Raw genomic sequence first — 22,226 nt, 5'->3', positions numbered from 1 at the left:
CAGTAGTCATGTATGTATGTGAGAGTTGGACTATAAAGAAAGCTGAGCACAGAAGAATTGATGCTTTTGAACTGTGGTGTTGGGGGAGACTCGAGAGTCCCTTGGACTGCAAAGAGATCCATCCAGTCCATCCTAAAGGAGATCAGTCCTGGGTGTTCATTGGTAGGACTGATATTGAAGCTGAAACTCCAATACTTTGGCCACCTGACATGAAGAACTGACTCACTTGAAAAGACCCTGATGCTGGGAAAGATTGAGGGCAAGTGGAGAAGGGGACGACAGAGGATGAGATGGTTGGATGGCATCACCAACTCAATGGATATGGGTTTGGTTGGATCCCAGGAGTTGGTGATGGACAGGGAGTCCTGGCATGCTGAGGTTCATGGGGTCACAAAGAGTCGGACATGACTGAGTGGGTGAACTGAACTGAACTGAATTCTGAATAGAAGTTAAATAAGCAGGTGACAATATACAGCCTTGACTTACTCTTTTCCCAAATTTGAACCAGTCTGTTGTTTCATGTTCCGTTCAAATTGTTTTTTGACTTGCATACCAGTTTTGCAGGAGGCATGTAAGGTTGTGTGGTATTTACATCTCTTGAAGAATCTTCCAGTTTGTTGTGATCCACACAGTCAAAGGCTTTAGTGTAGTCAATGAAGCAGAAGTAGATTTTTTTTTTTAATTCTCTTGCTTTTTCTATGATTCAACGATGTTGGCAATTTGATCTCTGGTTCCTCTGCCTTTTCTAAACCAGCTTGTACATCTGGAAGCTCTCAGTTCACGTACTGCTGAAGAGTAGGTAAAGAATACCTGGGTCTTAGCCTAGGTAGGATATCAGCCAGCATGTGCCATGTGGCCAGATTATATGGCTCATGACCTTTAACTCAGTTGGGAGAAACTGACCATCAGGAAACTATTCATGGCTGAATCTGGGGGCAAATGCCAGCAGATAAATGTATTCTCTCTCAAAGCAGACACACTGCTGACTTTTAGCAAAGCTGAGAAGCGTCACTCTTTCCAATATATTCCAAACCTCCTAACTCCCATTTTCCTTTAACCCCATGTGCCTCTGCAGGCTCTCACAGGTGGCATGGCCTCCACTCCTCCACTGTCTCCCAAATGCAGTGGGAATCACCTCCTGTCCTGTGGCTTGGGACTGCTCTAATTAAAACTCTAAGACTAACTTTTAGGGAGGTTCTTCCTCAACTCACATTTGTTTCCACTGAGAATCACCCTCAGCATATTCCTAAACTGTAGTTTCTGCAGTCTGAGCCCCTGGGAGTTTAGTAACAACCACTGGCCATTGCCACAGGCACGCCAAGACAGTCTCTTCTAAGCCTTTGAATATTCCAGATGAAGAAGCATTTCCTCATGCAACATCTTTTATTGTAGGAAGACATGCCTCTGGAGTTTTGTTTCCCTGCACTGCCTTTTTAATCAAAAAGACTAAGTAGAGGTCATAACAGCTTTAATCTCTTGAAGTGGTCCCTTTTGTTCCAATACATGTAAGTCTAGTTCATTTTCTGAAAAGGAATGTCTCTTTTCTTTGATTGCCACTGTTTTCTGGTCAAGGCATCTGTTTTTCTAATATTCTTCTAAAGAGTCTAGTGTGATCTCCCAAAATGAGAGAGAAAGGTATCAAGTCTATGAATTTTGGGTTTTTTCGGTTGGCTTCTTTGTTCAAACAAAGAAGCTTCTTTTCTATCTTTCCTACCCCTAATGGAATAATACCAACTAGAACATATGTTCTCATCAGATCAACATCAGACTCAAACTCCAACTATTAACACCCAGATGGTTCCCATTAATGTTTCCTCTTGCATGAATCAAACTTAAATCTAATTCTACATGTTGAGCACAAGACCCAGGAACATCAGTTCAGTTTAGTTCAGTCACTCAGTCGTGTCCAACTCTTTGTGACTCCATGAACTGCAGCATGACAGGCCTCCCTGTCCATCACCAACTCCCGGAGTTTACTCAAACCCATGTCCATTGAGTCAGTGAGGCCATCCAACCATCTCATTCTCTGTCATCCGCTTCCCCTCCTTCTCTCAATCTTTCCCAGCATCATGGTCTTTTCAAATGAGTCAGCCCTTTGCATCAGGTGGCCAAAGTATTGGAGTTTCAGCTTCAACATCAGTCCTTCCAATGAATATTCAGGACCAATTTCCTTTAGGATGGACTGGTTGGATCTCCTTGCAGTCCACAGGACTCTCAAGAGTCTTATCCAACACCACAGTTCAAAAGCATCAATTCTTCAGTGCTCAGCATTCTTTATAGTCCAACTCTCACATCAGTACATGAATACTGGAAAAACCATAGCCTTGACTAGACTGGCCTTTGTTGGCAAAGTAATATCTCTGCTTTTTAATATGCTGTCTCAGTTCAGTTCAGTTCAGTTGCTCAGTCATGTCCAACTCTTTGCAACCCCGTGAATCGCAGCATGCCAGGCCTCCCTGTCCATCACCAACTCCCGCAGTTCACTCAGACTCACGTCCACGAAGTCAGTGATGCCATCCAGCCATCTCATCCTCTGTCGTCCCCTTCTCCTCCTGCCCCCAATCCCTCCCAGCATCAGAGTCTTTTCCAATGAGTCAACTCTTCGCATGTGGTGGCCAAAGTCTTGGAGTTTCTAAGTTGTCATAAATTTCCTTCCAAGGAGTAACGGTCTTTTAATTTCATGGCTGCAATCACCATCTGCAGTGATTTTGAAGCCCAGAAAAATAAAGTCAGCCATGGTTTCCACTGTTTCCCATCTATTTGCCATGAAGTGATGGGACCAGATGCCATGATCTTAGTTTTCTGAATGTTGAGCTTTAAGCCAACATTTTCACTCTCCTCTTTCACTTTCATCAAGAGGCTCTTTAGTTCTTCTTCACTTTCTGCCATAGGGTGGTGTCATCTGCATATCTGAGGTTATTGATATTTCTCCCAATAATCTTGATGCCAGCTTGTGCTTCCTCCAGCCCAGCATTTCTCATGATGTACTCTGCATAGAAGTTAAATAAGCAGAGTGACAATATACAGCCTTGATGTACTCCTTTGCCTATTTGGAACCAGTCTGTTGTTCCATGTCCAGTTCTAACTGTTGGTTCCTGACCTGCATACAGAATTCTCAAGAGGCACGTCAGGTGGTCTGGTATTCCCATCTCTTTCAGAGTTTTCCAGGATTATCATATCACCTTAAAATTCACTCAGTAATCCCCTGGATATTACACACTGATCTTCCTGGACTTCTCTCCTCACATCTGTCCAGGCTATCTGTAACCAGCTAGTAAAGCTGTCAGAACTCTTGGGGAAGGGGCTTCCCTGGCGGCTCAGTGGTAAAGAATCTGCCTGCCAATGCAGGAGACACAGTTCCAATCCCTGGACTAGGAAGATCCCCCTTGCCACAGAGCAACTAAGCCTGTTAGCCACAACTACTAAGCCCGTGAGCTAAAACTACCAAGCCCAAGTGCCACAACTACTGAATCCTGCGCACCCTAGAGTGCAGACTCTGCAGCAAGGAAGCTACCCCAAGGAGAAGCCCGGGCACTGCCACTAGAAAGTAGTTTGTGCATCAGCAAAGACCCAGCAGAGCCAAAAATAAATAAATAAATAAAACTCTTTGGGGAGAGGGGAGGGATACATTCTCAATTGATTTTGGAGCAAACGTGTCTGTAACTTTTTAAAGGGGTATTTCTTAATGCTTTCCTGGGTACTGTCTTTCAAGTTGGATCAATTCAATAACTCTTTAAGATCTTGCCTCTCTTCTCCAGATATTTTGAGCCCTAACCACCATTTTTGATCTAATAACAACTGAAACATCTCTAAACTCCATCTTTCCAGTTGCTGAGGCCAAAATCCTTAGAGTCAACCTTGATTCTTCTCTTTTGTTCACATACCATAACCACTCAATCTGGGAATACTATTGGCTCTTCCTTCCAAAAATATCCACAAGCTGGCCAATCTCTGTTGCCAACAACTACTTCAAGCTACCTTCATCCTTCTCCTGGATTGCTGCAACAATCTCAGGATTCCCTTATTGTTCATTCAAAGTAGAAGTCAAAGTCCTCACAATGACTTTGAAGGCTCTTCTTAATATGGCCTCTTACCACCTCTCTAAGGTCATCTCTTACTATCCCTCCCCTTGACCTCTTTCCCCCACTCCTACCTCACTAGCCTCCTTGCTTCTCATCAAACACACCAGATACACTCCTGGTATAGGGTGCTGGTATTGGCTATTCCCTCTACTTCTAATGCTCTTCTCCCTGAAATCATACGTCTCATTCCCTCACCTCCCTCAAATCTTTATTCCAATAGCACCTTCTCAACAAGGCCCACCTTGACCACCACCATTTCCTCCCAGGAATTCCTAACTCCCTTTAGTATGACATATTTTCTTTTCTGTAACACTTCTCATTTTTTAACACATTATATGTCTGATTTTCCTAGTAAAATGCAAATCCACAGAGATAGATTTCTTTCTTTATCTTTTTTGTTCAGTGATATATTTCTAACATTCATGATCAGTGCCTGACACAAAAGAAGCATTGAAAAAAGCATGATAAGTGGTTATGGAGTGAAGGCCTTCCTTTTCTGGTACTTTCACTGAAAGTGAAAGTGAAGTTGCTCAGTCGTGACCACCTCTTTGCGACCCCATGGACCATAGCCTACAGGTTCCTCCATCCATGGGATTTTCCAGCCAAGAATATTGGAGTGGGTTGCCATTTCCTTCTCCAGGAGATCTTCCCAACCCAGGGATTGAACCCAGGTCTCCCGCACTGTAGGCAGACGCTTTACCATCTGAGCCACCAGGGAAGTCATTAGGAAGAGGTAGATCTGAAAAACCTTAGTTTACATTTTGTATCTACCCCTTGTCTTGAAAGGTACTGTTCTTATGAATGTCTGTTTTGGTCTGACCAAGAATGTCCCTATTTTATCTGAGAAATCTCTCTTTTCCTCTAGTTATCCTAACTTTCTTGTTTTTCATTCCTCCACTCTTTCTGTTATGATAGCAAAACTTGAATATGTTTTCAGACAACTCCAAGTCCTGCCTGACTTCCAAAGCAAACCTGATTTCTAAGGTGTCCCACATACAGACCTTTTGAGTCGTCTTCCTGGACTTTAAATTGGCAAAAATTCCATCAAATTGTTTCTGCCCTGAAACTCAAGACTATGGCATCTTCTCTTTATATTAAGCCAGTCTTCCTCCCTTCCTTCCTTTCTCTTCTCTCTCTCCCTTCCTTCTTTCCTTCCCTCCCTCTGTCTTCTTTCGTTCCTTTTCTGTCATGAAATCTAACACTTCTTTATGGATGAAGACACTCTTTCAGTCCTGAAAGCTTAAGTTCATGGCCAGAGCTTGGCACTCCATAGCCCCAGGTTCTCTTACCACAGATTCAATCAACTAACCAACTGCAGATTGAAATTATTCAGGAAAAAAACAATCTAGAGAGTTCCAAAAAGTAAAACTTGAACTGTTCATACATCAGCAACAATTTACGAAGCATTTATATTGTATTAGATATTATAGATGATTTTAAGGATATGGGAGGATGTGCCTAGGTTATACACAAAAACCAGTCCATTTTATATGAGAGTTGAGCTTCTGCTGATTTGGGTATAGCAGGGGTGGAGATGGTTGCGGGGAGAGGGCAGTGTGGGCAGTAGTTAACAATCCAAAGCCAAACTAAAATCACATAGTGGTCATGATCCTAAGGAGTCCCTGTTTAGGAAAATAAAATCCAAGAGATTAGTTGCTTCATGACCTTTCCCCTTGGCCTCAACATGAGAAAGGCCATTATTTGGAGAGTCCACCTCTGACACCATCTGAGGCTCATCACTGAAAGCCAGTGCTCAGAAAGGCACAGGGAATTCAGCAGCTGGAAGTCATCCCTGGAGACCTGGCTGAGAAATGGGCCAGAACCCTGCCAGGAAGGGGAAGAGGCTAAGCTCAGTGGGCCTAGGTCTTATCCTGAGCTTACCACTGGGGACTGGGGGGCAAGGTGGTGAGTGAAGGGGCATCAGAGGCCAGGCAGAATGTCTAGTGGATGTTCCCCCACAAGGAGGAACCGTCAGAACTGGTGGATCAGTGTTTTCACCTCCACCACATACAAATAGAGCTTCAAAATAAACTCATAGCTCAGTCAGTAAAGAATCTGCCTGAAATTCAGGAGACCTGGCTTCAATCCCTGGGTCAGGAAGATCTCCTGGAGAAGGAAATGGCAACCCACTCCAGTATTCTTGCCTGAAGAATCCCATGGACAGAGGAGCCTGCCAGGCTACAGTCTCTGGGGTCACAAGAACTGGACATGGCTTAGCGACTAAACCACCACCACATACAAATAAAGGGGTAAACAGACTTGATTTATCTCAGTCAACATTCCTGCCTGTTGAGTATCACTATGATCCACGGTGTTTTCTCTTTCTTTCTTCATGCATGCAATTTATTTTTAGTATTGTCTTGATATAACAAAACCAGGAGCTTGCCCATCTGAGGCGCCACCATAAGTGCAGATCCTAGCACAGTGCCTGGCACATAAAAGCCACTTCATTACTATTTGTTAAATGAACAATTCAGATCAAACACATTACATTTCAACAAGAAGAACATCGCTTGTACCTGATATATTCAGATGAATAAGGCTACAGTACACACTTTGACTATTATTGCATTATTTGGAAGCATGAGTTAGCCCAATATTTGTTGTGGGACCCCCTCCTTTACTTTGTGTCTGGAGACAGATGCACAGGCTGTGAAATGGCAGGTGTTACAATTAATAAAAAAAACCACTGGATGAAATGAGGCATCTGAGTGTTTTCTTGCTGATAATTGTATTGTTTCAGGATATTCCTAACTAACAATCTAAGATTCATTCATGCAAGGAAAAACTATATTTACAATTATCCCAAATATGCCTCCCACAGTGTTCACCAAAATGAAAGCTCCATTCCTTTCCCCCTGCATGCACCCTTTCAAATCATAAAAACGGATGTCATCACTGTTCATCTCTTGACTCATGGGTTTAAATTTTCTGAGCTGAGCTGCAGGATAAGCTATGTACTTTAATATCAGATTTAAAAGAATGTTTCAAGATGAGTTGATGGGACAAAGTACACACAGCCATGCAATGAGATGAAGCTGCCATAGAGTCCTTGACTTATGCATAATAAAACACATCTTAGAAAGTACAAACGTCAATCTTTGAGAAAATGTCAATTAAACATAAGGAGTCTTCACTTAACGTCCCTTTCATGTCTTCTTACTTATGTGAATTTTTCATCTAGTCTAATGGATCACTTTTTTAGACTTGTTTTAGAGAAAATATTCTCAACGTATTACACACATCCCAGCCTTTAAAGTGTATATATGTGAATTTTCAAATGTTCTCTCTCTGCTGAGAACTTCTCATGCCCGATTTAATAAGCTTTATAAGCTTGAGAGGGCTTCCCAGGTGGCACCAGTGGTAAAGAATCCGCCTGCAAAGCAGGAGACACAGGTTTGATCTCTTGAGTCGGGAAGATCCCCTGGAGGAGGGCATGGCAACCCACTCCAGTATTCTTGCCTGGAGAATCCCATAGACAGTCCAATGTGGTTCCTGGTAGGCTACAGTTCAATGGGTTGCAAAGAGTCAGGCATGACTGAAGTGACTTAGCACGCACGTACAAGCTGAAGAACTGAGAGAGGACCATTACTTGACCCAGCCTTGCCCCTCTAGGTACCATCCTCCTCTTCATAAATTTCTTCAAAGTGTGGACCACACACTCCCTTTCACCACATCCTCACTTTTTGCTGCTCCCTTGACTTGAAAACTATTTCTGTTCACCTACTGACATGCATTACCAAAAGTCTTCTATTCTTGAAGTCTCTGCATTTCATAATGAGGCTTCCAAGAAACTCTTAGCCTCATTCCTTGGCAATTACCTCCCTGTTGTTTTTCTGTCTGACCATTTCTTCCCAGTGATCCTCATCGCAGCCTCTGATGTTCCCAGGATTCTCTTCTGAATTTACTGCCTTGCTTTAAGCAATTCCACCCTCACCACCACCACCTCCATCTGGTGGCCCCTCTGTCTTGGCCGCATCTTGACACCTTCCACTTGGACACAGGCAGCTCAAGCTAACAGGACCCAAACAGAGCTCACTGCCATCCTCAAACCTGACCTCTCCCCGGCCCCCCATATCCAAAGCTGGAAGCCTGATTTCTCTCTTCTCCGTCTTGTAACATCAGGTCCGAGTTTTCTAGGTAATGCCTCAGCTCCACTGTCTCTTCTTTATCCTGTTGTCAATGCCTTAATCTAGCTCCTCTTCTTTCTCAGAATTACTGCAACAGCCTTTTAACTGGATAGCTTTCTCCCATCTTGACAATTTTACAGCTATGCCCCTATCACCAAAAAAATTATGAAAGATCTAAATCGGATTCTGTCACCTCTGCTTACAAATCCTTCTCTGGCTCCCCAGCACGTACAGAATAAACGCAAAGTCATTTGAAGGGCAGTTGAGGTCCATTTTGATTTGATCCCTGCTCACCTTCTCACCATTACTTGCCACCTATCCCCACCTCAGAATCTATCTTTCAGCAATTTACAGCTGCTTATAGTTCCCTAAGCACACGTAACCACTAAGCGTTTGTTTCATGATACACTTGAGAAACATCACATTTCTTTACTTTTCTAGATAAAATTAAAACAGGCTCAGCCTTTCTTTGCCAGGGTTGATGTGAAATCCAATCCCAGGGAGTAGAGTCTTGGCCCTCAGTCCCCCCACCCACCCACCGAGCTCTTTAAGGACCCCAAGGCTCCCACAGGAAGAGGCCTTGTCCCCAGACCACAGGGCTGCCCTCTGGGGACCATCCTCTCTGCTACTGAACTCTCTCCGTCAAGGTTCTCTGCAGGCCCCGGGCGCTGCTGGCCCCAGAGGGTAGGAATAGTAATGGCACATACTTACATGGCACTTCCCATGTGCTAGCCGCAGGTGTCAGCAATTAACATTCACTCAGAGAGTCCTCACTAGCCGCCTTGTGAGGCAGGCACCCTCCTTACCAGCCCTGTTGGGCAGATGTGGAAGCCAAGGCACAGAGGTGCAGCAAGTAGTCCAGGGTGAGTGGCGGGGCTGGGATCTGACCCACCGGCCTGCCCCCAGACCCCTGCTCCTGACCACAGCCCTCTGCACCCTCTCCTAAGGCAGCACACAGCAGACTGGCTGGGGAGCAACTGCGTCAGTCACCAGGGCTTATTGACCAACCCCATCCATGTGCCCCTTTCCTACCACATGACACCTTCATATCCTACACTTGAGAAAATAGCTGCAGCTCTCGCTCGCTCACTCGCTCTCTCTCTCTCTCTCTCTCTCTCTCTCTCTAGTTCTAAGAGGTTACCTCACCCTTCTTGGGCTACTTTACTTTTCAATTCAAAATACAAAAATTTGCTTGCTTTCCCTCCCCTTGGAAAAGCTCCAGATGAACTCCTTAATGGCCCTAAATGCTTCCCCAGGGACTCAGGCATTCAGCTATCTGTTCCTGTGCTCCCCAGTCTAGTCTCCAGCCTCCTCATGTTCCTGAAACACCCAGAGCAAGTTTAGATGTTGGAGGTCTTTACACTCAGCCATTCTTGCTGCCTGCTACTCTGCCCCAAAGACAGACTTTACACTGAACACAGGTCTGTTCTTGGAGCACAGGGAGCGGGACTAGGGAGTCTTGTTTCAATGCTTTCGATCTACTGCACCACCAAGAATAAAACAGAAGTTAAGAGCTTGAAGCTTAGCCCACCCTACAGATCCTGCTGTTCCCTCCACCCGCAGTGGCTCCCTCCCCCTGGGAAGGGCACCCGGGAAGTCCTTGTTTCTTTTTCAAAATGCAGCTCCTGCAGGAAGCCTTCCCTGCTTGTCATTCCATTTTGGGGATTTCATTCTGTACCTCGAACACATTTTTATTGTTACACTGGCCACAATGCATTCTAATGCTATTAATTTTTTTATAGTTGCTTCTTTTTTAAGATTGGGTTCCTCAGGGGTAGGAACGGGGTCTTGTATAACTGGACTCCAGTCCCTAGCAAGATGCCTAGGAAACTACTACATACTTCGACTTGTTTGGTAATTGAAGTTCTTGGGTCAAGTGACCCAAGGCCAACACTGTACCTATCACTGTTTTACCACTTTGCCTTCACCGCTCATCCTGGAACCAGGTTTCTGTCATTTTTCTCTCCTGCTGACCACAGAGATCCCACCTTTGTCCCCTTGTAGTGTATTTTCAACATAACAGCCAGGATAATCCTCTTAAAATATAAAATAGATAATGTCACTCAAAACCTCCCACCTCAATCAGAAAAACCCTACAGTGGCCTACGAGATTCTATTTGATCTGCACCTGTTCCCCACTCTTATCTCCTCTCACCTCCTGCCACGCTGCTCATCACTCCAGCCACACTGCCCTCCCGCTGGTCCTCAAACACACCGGGCAGGCTCCCATTATTTCCTGGTCCCTAGGCCCAGAACCACACCCCCCAATATATCCTCGTGGCTTACTCCCTCACTTCCTTCAAGTCACTACACAAACACCACCCTCCCTGAACACCCCTGTTTAAATGCCTTGCTTTATTTTTCTTCATAGCTTTTCTCACATTCTGCATAATAGAGTATAATGTATACATGATATATATTGCATCATCTCCTCATTTATCTTACTTATTGCCTATCTCTTCCACACAGAATGTAAGCTCCAAGAAGACCTGGCACACAGTAGGCACTCAATAAATCATTATAAAACTGACTCTTAGGCCAAGGAAGCCAGCATCCAGTCTTACCTCTGGCTCTAACTGAAGAAGGCACTCACCCTAAATGTCTTCAGCTGCTTCAGCTCTGAAACAAGGCTGGACCAGAAGTTCTCTTAGTAGGAGATTCATGGCAGAATTAGAAAAGAAAATCGATGAGTCTTCCTACCAGCTGTTTTTCTTTTGCACTCTTTAAAGGAAAAGTGGCAATCGGTATCACAACTTCAAAATATTTTTGGTCCAAAACCACTGCATGAAAATTTGACTATGTGGCTATGATGGACAAAATATGAACTATATGTTTTCACAAACTTTCTTCTAAGGAGAAGGAAAACACTCTGTGTCTTCGTGAGTTGACCTAGTAAAGAACGAAGGAAAATTGAGACGGAAAAGAAAGAATTAGTTAACTTACACTAGAAGGAAAGGGTCTGGAACTGCTCTTGGAAAAAGAAAACTGACCCACAGGGAAGAGTAACTAGTAGCCCAGTGTGAAGGGGGTGAAGGTAGTGGCATTTTGAAATAAAGTTTGGTAAAAAGAGGACATAAGTCTTTGGAATTTAGAAAAAGACTTTGTGCTTCAGTGGAAAATTCTGCACTGTCTATAGCACCCCCTTCTAGATTATCTGATTCTAGTTTTTCCTTTCCATTAAGCCACTTTATAACTATAAATGCAGATAACCAATAGCTACTCAAAGTAGTGCCTGTCTCAGTTCAGTTCAGTTGCTCAGTCGTGTCTGACTCTTTGCAACCCCATGAATCGCAGCACGCCAGGCCTCCCTGTCCATCACCAACTCCCGGAGTTTACTCAGACTCACATCCATCGAGTCAGTGATGCCATCCAGCCATCTCATCCTCTGTCGTCCCTTTCTCCTCCTGCCCCCAATCCTTCCCAGCATCAGAGTCTTTTCCAATGAGTCAACTCTTCACATGAGGTGGCCAAAGTACTGGAGTTTCAGCTTCAGCATCATTCCCTCCAAAGAAATCCCAGGGCTGATCTCCTTCAGAATGGACTGGTTGGATCTCCTGGCAGTCCAAGGGACTCTCAAGAGTCTTCTCCAACACCACAGTTCAAATGCAGCAATTCTCCAGTACTCAGCTTTCTTCACAGTCCAACTCTCACATCCATACATTTCTATCTGACAGAAGTTCAACTGACTACCCTTCCTAACATTGGCAACCCACTCCAGCACTCTTGCCTGGAGAATTCCAAGGACAGAGGAGCCCGGCAGGCTACAGTCCATAGGATTGCAAAGAGTTGGACACGACTGTGTGACTAAATTTCTTTCACTTCCTAGCATGGAAAAATCCAGTCTCACCTCCATTTGGATATTTGCATGAATATTCCTGATCTATAAGTGCATCTATTCTTTGAATTCTCCTTTGAACTGGTTATAACAGCTTACATGCTCCCTCTTTAATGAGTTAAATAAAATCTTCAGCACATATTCATTTTATGTCTGTATGATAGTCGTGATTTTTTCTTTTAAAAATTCATCCTTTAAATAAGTGAAGAGAATTTTAAGACTTTTATATGTATTATGCAATATGATCAAGTGTAGTAAAAATTTAGTTCATTTTTTAGATGTCATTGTGCTGAGAATGACCTGAAAGTGGCCAAATTATATTTGGATAAATGGAGATGACAGTGTTCCAGAGTTTTAGGAAATTGACACCCTTAAACTGGACTCATTGCCTTCAGAGTCATCTCTTTCAACCCAGCCCCATTTATTTTGCTAAAGTAATCTTCTGAAGGACTACTTTGATCATGCCAGTCCCTTGGTAAAAAACCATCAGCACTGCTCCACTACCTAATGGGTGAAGCTCAAATGCCTTTACCTGACATTAGAGCCCAGACTGCAGTGAGTCTTGAATACATGCCAACTTTCCCTGCCTCAGCTCCTCACACAGCAGAAGTCTTCTATACCATCCGAAAGCTCGTACTCAAAACCCATGAGTCTGCACCCCAGCTCACGTATGTGACATCTCTTCTCCACTTCTGGAAATGCCATTCATTCACCCCTCAAAGCTCTCAACTCTCCACAAAGCCAGCTCAGAATGACTTTCTCTTTGAATGCCCTAAACAATTTATCTATTTCCTCACTAATCATATCCTGTCCCAATGCCTACATGATCTTTTTTACACAGCTAATTCGATTGTAAACTACTGATGGGAACATCGTATTTTCTATTTTACTTGTACTTTCACAGAATTTGACTCAGCATTAGGCATGTGGTAAGAACGATCTATTGATCCTTTTACGTAAGAATGAGCCTCTGAGAGAAATCCAATCCTTTGCTCCAAGAGTGGCCTGATTTTTGATAAGGAGCCATACCCCACACATATACCACAAACACATAGCCTTCAGTGGGAAAGCATCATAAATACTCCTCTTCACAAACACTACTCCTTACAGATATTCCTCCTCACAAATACTCCTCACCACAAATATTCCTCTTCACAAATACTCCTCACCAGAACTCCTGTGCCCAGACTTTGGAATCTTTCCCATTTCTGCAAATATCTATCTAGTCACTCAAATCCTCCAGGTGCTTCCAACCTGAAATGTATTCAAGGAATTACACCACATCAGAAGTCTCCTGACTGGCCTCACTCTCTCCTTCCTAGGCTTCTGAGGAAGGGGCTCCTCTGCTGGTCCCCCATCTTCCCACTGAATCCCAGGTGACCCTGCAATGCTGCGGCCTGTTCTGCTCCCAGAACTCAGTAAGCTCTTGCACTGACTGCTGATTCTCCTTCTGGGCTCCACACTGGCCACTGGGAAAGCGCCTTCAGTTATGCAAATTCCCTGGTGGGGGTGCCGACTGCTACCCTTAACATATGCAAGGTCTCAGCTAGAACCCGGGTGAGATATAATAATGAATAAGACATTATCCTTGCCCTCCAGGCACTTACAAGCTAATAACACCTATAGAACTAATTAACTTCTAAGGGAAAAGGAACTACTATCTTCGGACAAAGAAATACTATCTTCACCTTTACTCAAATTCAGGTTAGACAAAGCCACAAGAATGGCTTGTTGGGTCTTTGTGAAAGAATAGCAAGGAGAAACCACTGCCAAATCAATACATTTTAATTGGAAGTGTTTATGAAACCCAGGAGAGGTCCCTAAATGTATTAATTGCTTCCCAAGGAAATATAAAATTCACAATTACTAAAACCATGAAAATTAATACAATGACAGCTCTAAAAAGATTGCTTTGTAAACTGCTGCTAAATACATGGAAATAAACCAATTGACCTTTTAAAATGTAAAAAAAAAAAAAGCTCTAAATGATCAGTAAACAAGAACTGTTTGCCTTGAAACCAACCAACTTACTTAGGGCAGTAATACAATACTAATGCACTGCAATTCATTTAAAAGAGACTTCATCAACTGTATCATTAGTTTTAGAAAAGTTATTTCAACAAAGAAGGTAGCTAAAGGTTAGTTGTGAATTCTCCCCTTTCTTCTCACACCCACAATATATTAGTACAGGTAAAATTAATTCTCTATTAATTCTGAATTTAGACTTGAAAAAGTAGTTTAAAGTGAAAAATAACAATTATCTGAATCCTAAGATTCTTTTTCATTTAAAGTTTCCACCGGATTGCAGAAAATATGTTGATTCTCCATAAAATGCAGAACATGCAGAGCTTTTAAAACTTGAAATTACTTCCCCGAGAAAAGAGCCTCCTCATTCGCATGGCTACTTATTCAAGAAACATTGTGAACAGTTTCTATACGTGCCTACTACTACTAACTGGGTTGGGCAGTAGGAATTAAAAGGCAGACAGAGCCAGTCCCCAGCCCCAGGAGGCGCAGAGTTTAAGGAAAATGGAGGTATTTGCTTTGCTGGCAGTACGGGCACTGGGAGGTGGGAGTCCAGGAGAGGAAACACAAGTCTCTTCACAGAGGACAAAGCACTTCAGCTGAGAACTGAAAGACGAAGATAACGTTGCCAGGCAATCAAGATGGGCAAGGGCATTCCAACAGAAGGACCAATATGGATGAAACATGAAACATGGCAGGCTCAGAGAAGAGCAAGTAGCTAAGACTGGGCCTTCCACTATAGATGGGAACCATGGGACATGGGGCTAGATAATCAAGCAGAACCAAAATCATAAGGATTAGTTTTGAGCACTTATTATGTGGTACACATAGTGACAGGTATTTCACATGGATTATTATTTATTATTACAAAATAGTCTCCCTGTGAGATAAGCACTATTATTATCCCTAATTTCACAAGTGAGTAAAATGAGGCACAAAGAGGTTAAGTTACTAGATCAAGGACTCACTGTTAGTCAATGGCTTTGAAACCTAGTATTCTTTCTCCAGAATCCACAAGCTTAACTACTTATCAAATTGTGAAGGATCTGGTACACCAGACAAGGGAGCTAAGAAAGTATCTTTCAGGCAGTGGTGTTAGGGGAAGCACGCTGATTGAAACCGCCCACCCAGGCCAGGCACCATAGTAACCATCTGCATGAGCTGTTTTATGACAGGAGGTCCTGGTAAGGAACAGGGAACTAATAAGCCTCCACCAACCAGAAGAGTTCATGGAAGGTCAAAAGGAGACACCACTTGTCCAATCACCTCCCAGAATTCTTCTCTCTGGCATCCATCTTGGCCAAACAAGGCGTGCACCACCAAAAAGGACTCTTGAGTCAGAATGATTGGCTAAGACATCCTGGAAAATAATCCCATCACCATAAGACTGCAAGCCATGTGGCAGAGCTGTTCTCCTGGGTTCCCTTACCCTACTGCTCTCCACCCAGGTGCCCATTCCCAATACAGTCTCTTGCTTTGTCAGCACATGTGTCTCCTCGGACAATTCATTTCTGAGTGTTAGACAAGAGTCCAGTTTCGGGCCCTGGAAGGGGTCCTCCTTACTGCAACAGTGGGATGCCACTGAGCATGGAGTAACATCATCAGATGTGTACAATAAAATAACAAGTCTGATGATCTGGAAGACAAATTCTTTTTCAGATGTGCTTGTGTGTATGTTGGAGGTAAGGAGGAAGAAGCAGCGAGGGTGAGGCACAAAGACCAGAATCTCAGGAAAGCAGAGAATGCGCATCTTAGTAAAAGAGAAAAACAGGCCTGACGTGTGGAGAAGCAGTGGAAACAGAGTGGAAGAGCGGATGCACTCGATATTTAGGCGGTGGATAAGAGAAAACCCAGTGATACCGATGGACACTGGGGGTGGGACAGGTGTCGACAAGCATCAGGAAAGGAACACCTCCTTCCCATTTCTGATGTTCCTCTCAACACAAAAGGACATCAACTGATATAAAATTCTTGGCCTCTCTCTGTTCTCTTATTTCCACCCACCTCAAACTATACCTATTGTCCGATGGTGAATTCCGTAGAGAAAGGAGACATGTGTAGCTCAGCCTCTTCTCTTTCCTCTCTCTCACAGGCAAGTTGCCCTTGGAAGCATACAGAAGCATGCTTTCTATTCCACATTTCCACAGAACAGGGATGCTCACGGTTAAAGAAAATAACCCCGCCACCACTCCAAACAACTGATGCATGAACCAGAAGCTTTGAGAAATAAGACATATTAGCATTTGAAGGCGGAGCCTGTGATTTGGGGCTGTCTGGGTGTGTAGCAGTTCACATGGTCCATAAGGCTGGTTTTGACAGTTATGCACTTGGCTTTGAACTGTCGAGCCTGCACAAGATGCCACGTAGTCTTGGCTGATCTTTGCAGCTTGTGACAGCTCTGTCCACAAGCAAGTGACTTTCTCCAGAGGCAGAGTGGCATGTGAAGGACTCTACCAAGGGCCCCAGGTACAACAAGGAGGAGAGCCTCAATGCTGGGGCCTTGGTTAACCAAGTTGTTAATGCTGAGAAGAGGACAAAAGAATGGGAACCAATAGAAAGGGAATAGGTATTCTTCACTTCCCATGTTGCCTTTTAAGAGAAGGCCATCAATTAGTAGGACATACCCAGCTGTGGTCCAGCTCTTCACTCTCTCAGGCTCAGTCCTGCCACAGCATAAGAATCCAAGCAGAAGAATCTTTTTAGGCCAGGAGAAGATAAGCGCGCATCCTTCTACTCTGCCATCTTGGTTCATAGAGGAGATCAAACCAGTCCATCCTAAACTAAATCAATCCTGAATATTCACTGGAAGGACTGATGCTGAAGCTGAAGCTCCAACACTTTGGCCACCTGTTGTGAAGAAGTGACTCTTGGAAAAGACCCTGATGCTGGGAAAGATTGAGGCCAGAAAGAGAAGGGGACAACAGAGGATGAGATGGTTGGATGGCATTACCAACTCAATGGACATGAGTTTGAGAGAGCTCTGGGAGTTGGTGATGGACAGGGAAGCCTGCTGTGCTGCAGTCCATGGGGTCATGAAGAGTCGGACAGACTGAGCGACTGAACTGAACTGAACTGAAGAATCTTCTGGGGGTGGGCCCTGGCATCAGCATGATTTAAAAGCTCTCCGGGTGATTCTAATATGCAGGCAGGACTGAGAATCAAAGAACTAAATGATCCCTACAGGTACCTTCAAATTCTTAAATAAACTGCTGTCATCCTGCCAGAAGTTAGAGCAAATGACTTTAAGGCCTTTGGGACGTCTTTTCTAGTAGCCCTGAGGATCAAATGCGTAGTGTGCAATCAGCCTTCTAATGGGAAAAAAACACACGAGCTTCATGAGTTGGTCCCAAAGCTTGCTTCTTAGGGCTTCCCTACTGGGTCACTGCCACACAATCAATGGTAGAACTGTTCTGAACTGAAACCCGAGAGGGAAATAATCAGGAACACTCCAGCCATGCCACAGCCTAATCACAATGACTGGTATTTCTAGGGCTGTGTTAATCAAGCATTCGTGTAGACAGACTCATGGTCACACTGATTCTAGGATGATTCTGCCTCCAGAGCAGGAAACTTTTATAAACTGAAATTCTCCGTTCAGCCTTTCCTCTCACCTAAGTGCAAAATCCCTCCTAATGGTAGCATCTGTTGTCTGCAGCAAACAGCGTTGATTACAGATGCTCTGAAAGGAATTTAAGTCCTTTCTCGTGCTACTCAAGAGGTGATAGTGGGTAGAAAGCAGTGACTTTTCTGTTTAAAGAAAAACAGATCTCTAGCTAAATAGTGAGTGCAATAATAAGGTAAAAGATATATTGTTGAATAAAATATTAATATTTGTTGGATTTTTATCTTTTTCTTTGGTACTAAATACAACCAATAACCATACATGCACTGTCTCTTATAGCTATGGAGCAGGTGTGCAGGTAACTGGTTACCAAGCAACGTATTGGCTGGGGATTAGAGCACACAGTTTCCTGGGCATAACTCTGAATAATGCAGACCTTGTTAAGTGATACATTTTTCATTATCCTAGCATCACATCAAGTTCTGTACCACCTTTTTTCCCCTCTTCTTTAATCTAGGGAACATATTCTATTAAGAACCTTGAAGAAACCTTACCATGAGTTATTTCTTTTTTATTAAAAACAATGAAAAGACCAGATTCATTATATCTTATCCATCACACTTGTTATCTACCTAAACATCTGTTCGGTTTTTGTTGTCGTGTTTAGAAAGAATAATTATCCAGCAGACCTTATAAGAAATGAATTCCAATGGAGCGAATGAACTTTCCTAATGACTAGCATTTATAGCTCCTTTAGGAAAAAGTTACCTAGTCTCATAATCCTGTCGATTCTTGCAAAATGAAAAAGTCGTTGGTGGTTATTTTAGATCTTAGAGGGTTTTTAAAAACTAGTTCTCAACAGTCGTCTGATCCTTAATAAATATGATCAAAATATATTTAAAATGCTTGTGGTTCCTCAATTGCTGAGCATAGATAATGCCTCTGCTCTTTACCTCTACTTTCCGAATTTAAATATTAGCTGCATTAAGGACTCAAAGTAGTAACTAGAAAAGGTTTTGTTTATGGGAAAGTTTTCTGATGCATCACTGTAATTACTCATTTTGCCTTAAAAAAAATCACAATTAAATAGGAAGGAGGAGTGGAAAGAAAGAAGAAAGAATGGAAGGGAGGAACAGAGAAAAAGAAGGAAGGAAGAAAGAAAAGTATTCAAAAGGGATCCCTAATTCCCCATTCTTTGAAAACTAACAAGTAGATCTTTTGTAAGACCATTCCTTTTCTATACAGCCCATTACAACAGCTAAGTTTTAAAGGCTTCCTTGTAATTGTTTAAGTGATTTACCCAGTCTAGAGAGAGGACTTCTTTGAAGAAATGGTATATGAAGTGATTTTGGTGCAGGGGAACAATGTAAATATTCTTCTCCTTAATTTTAAGGTTAGTCATCCATGATACTAATTTTATTACAAAAATTGACAAACACATTTTTCTAAACCTGGATAGAGGCCAATGGAGTTTTGTTTTAATCCCAAGTAGAGAGAAAAATATCTTTGAACCTAGCTCTCTGCGTCGTTGTTAAGAATCTAAAGAAAAGCACAGGTGACACAGCCCTTTGGCGTTCATGCAGGGCCGCATACAACTGCTTGCTTCAGAGAATGGAGGAGCAGTGGGAACTTGCTTCTGACCTGGTAACTTGCTGAAGCTCTAACCAGCAATTTCATAAAATTTCCAGCAGCTTTGTAACTGTGTCTATTACTTATGATTCAGCATCTTCAAATTCATCTAAAGTAGATGTAACATGAGCAAAACACTAAAAACTGGCAAGGGAAGCAGCTTCAAATTTCCTAGAGGAAAGAGCTATGAGAGCTACGTTCTCTCTTTTCTCTCCCTACCTGCTCCTTTTTTAGGAAAGAAATAGAAGATTCTCCATCCTGGGGATGGGATGAGAGTCAAGATAAAATATTTTTAAATGAAATGAGCAGTTCTTTCCTTTACATTTAAAATGTATGTGCTTGATACCAATCTTATACCTAAAATAAGTAACTGGAATCTATACCCTTCCAAAAGAGCAAGGTGGAATAGCTCCTTTTATTTTTCAAGATGCTGTATTTTTTTTTTTTCGAGATGCTCATAGGTATGTTTTCTCCATCTATATTTCTCTTGTTTTTTTCCCAGTCTACCCAGTCTTTTCCTGATAGGATTGTTGCTACACTGTCTGAAAGTGAAAAAAAAATGTTTTTTTGACTAGCGAGTCATCAGAGTTGTTTTTATATATAAAAAAAAGTAACTGCAAGCTACAAGATCTATCTATCTGTTCAGCTTTAACTTCTCTCTCTGACTTTTCTGTTAAAACAAGGAAGATAGTCTTGTGAATCTCTTACTAGTTCAGGCTGGAGAATCAAGCATGATGTCTATGCACACAGTCTTCTTATAACTTTAGGCTAGCTTAATGTAACTTCCTCATAAATGTCATTTCAACCGAAATCACACGTGAAAGATACTCAACAAGAAATCATGACTTTTTCATCACAGAAATGTGTGTTGACCCAAAGCACAGACGATTCATACACGTACTTTGCTGACATTCCCCCATGCACATCATTACATAATGGTCATGTAATAAAGATATGACACAGAATAACGTATGAGTTGCCTGGTTCTATTCCTTATTCCAACAAGGACTCTTTCTAAAATCGTCTGCCTCAGAATCAGGTAATAAATGAAAGACAGAAAAGATGGTCTGGAGTCTGTTTCCTTCTGTAATCTTCCATGCAGAAAACACCTGGGCGACACTCCAAAACTGAATCTTCAGATTCACAAGTTAGCAAGGACTGCCTTGCCTGTTGCTAAGAAAAGGGCTACGTTTATATCGCTTTTCTCTCTACAAGGAAAAGACCTTAGAATTTAAATCTGCAATAAATAATAATCAGTAACAAACTCACATTTATATCAATTTTAAAACAAACAAAAGGAACATTTGTAAGAACCAAAACGAATTAATGGCACCCTCCGTGAGCCTGTTTGATCTTATGAATCCCCTTTCCTCTTCTTCCTGTCCCCCCCCCCCCGGGAGCTGTCCAAAACTCACAGCCATGTTCGTTTGTTTGCTTTGTTCAGCAAAGAAAATGCTTGGTTTTGCCTTGAAGTCTGAGCTTATTAAAAAGTAAAGAACCTTATACTCTAAACATCCTTATCAAAATGTTCCCCCTCAAAAAATATTTTAAAAACTTTTAAAAAGTTTAAAAGCAATCTGAGCACTGTTCTCAGAGTGGACACCTAAATAATCACATTTTCAGTTTACTGTATTTTTTTAATGCTTCCTGAATCTTTTCAGATATAAGGTAGCCTAAAAATTATATTACTTAGAAAACATTTATTAAAATGTCTATTATTCCCATATTTAAAATGTCAGCCTCATGATTCATTACCTTTTGTCAATTCTCCTGAGTACTTCAATACAGTAATTAACAGTCTTTCTTAACAAAATCTGCCAGCATCTTGAAGGTCAGAGGTTTTTTTAGAGGGGCGGAGGAAGGAGGGACACAGACCTGTGGTTAGCCCAGGTCAGGGATGAAAAAGAGGTGAGTGGATCAGGTCACGGGACTGAAGAACCCATGAGACAGATAGGAATGTACCTTACCACTCCCACCCCAAACAGGCCAGGAGGACTAGGTACTGACCTCCTCATTGACTACTGAGGCAGGAGACCTGTTCCCCTGAGAAACAGATGAAGGATGTCAGCAACCTGAATTGCATCTTCACAATGCCAGGACCATTTTACTACCCACTAATAAACTCAGCCTATTAGAATATGTCCTTCTCATTATCAACTACAAGTTTAGTTCCATCTGAGGGTATTTATGGAGATATATATATATATAAATATATATATATATACATATATATATATAACCAACCTAGATAGCATATTAAAAAGCAGAGACATTACTTTGCCAACAAAGGTCCATCTAGTCAAGGCTATGGTTTTTCCAGAGGTCATGTATGGATGTGAGAGTTGGACTGTGAAGAAAGCTGAGTGCCAAAGAATTGATGTGTTTGAGCTGTGGTGTTGGGACTCTCAAGAGTCCCTTGGACTGCAAGGAGATCCAACCAGTCCACTCTAAAGGAGATCAGCCCTGGGTGTTCTTTTGGAAGGACTGATGCTGATGCTGAAACTCCAATACTTTGGACACCTCATGCAAAGGGTTGGCTCATTGGAAAAGACCCTGATGCCAGGAGGGATTGGGGGCAGGAGGAGAAGGGGACGACAGAGGATGAGATGGCTGGATGGCACCACTGACTTGATGGATGTGAGTTTGAGTGAACTCTGGGAGATGGTGATGGACAGGGAGGCCTGGCGTGCTGTAGTTCATGGGGTCGCAAAGATTCAGACACGACTGAGCAACTGAACTGAACTGATACAAAAGGGAACAAATATTTGCCAAGAACATTCTTATACCTGATGCTTTGTGGCATTTTCCTATTTAATTCCTCCCATGACCCTTTGTGTCTATACTCTTATCCATCTACTGTACATGAGACACACAAAACACACAATGCAAGAAGGCTAAGTAAGACTCTTGTGCAGGGAAAGTGAAAGTTACTCAGTTGTGTCCAACTCTTTGCAACCCCATAG

The sequence above is a fragment of the Ovis aries genome, chromosome 3, assembly GCF_016772045.2.
Source record: "Ovis aries strain OAR_USU_Benz2616 breed Rambouillet chromosome 3, ARS-UI_Ramb_v3.0, whole genome shotgun sequence".
Lineage (NCBI taxonomy): Eukaryota > Metazoa > Chordata > Mammalia > Artiodactyla > Bovidae > Ovis > Ovis aries.
Note: the sequence above shows the minus strand (reverse complement) of the source record.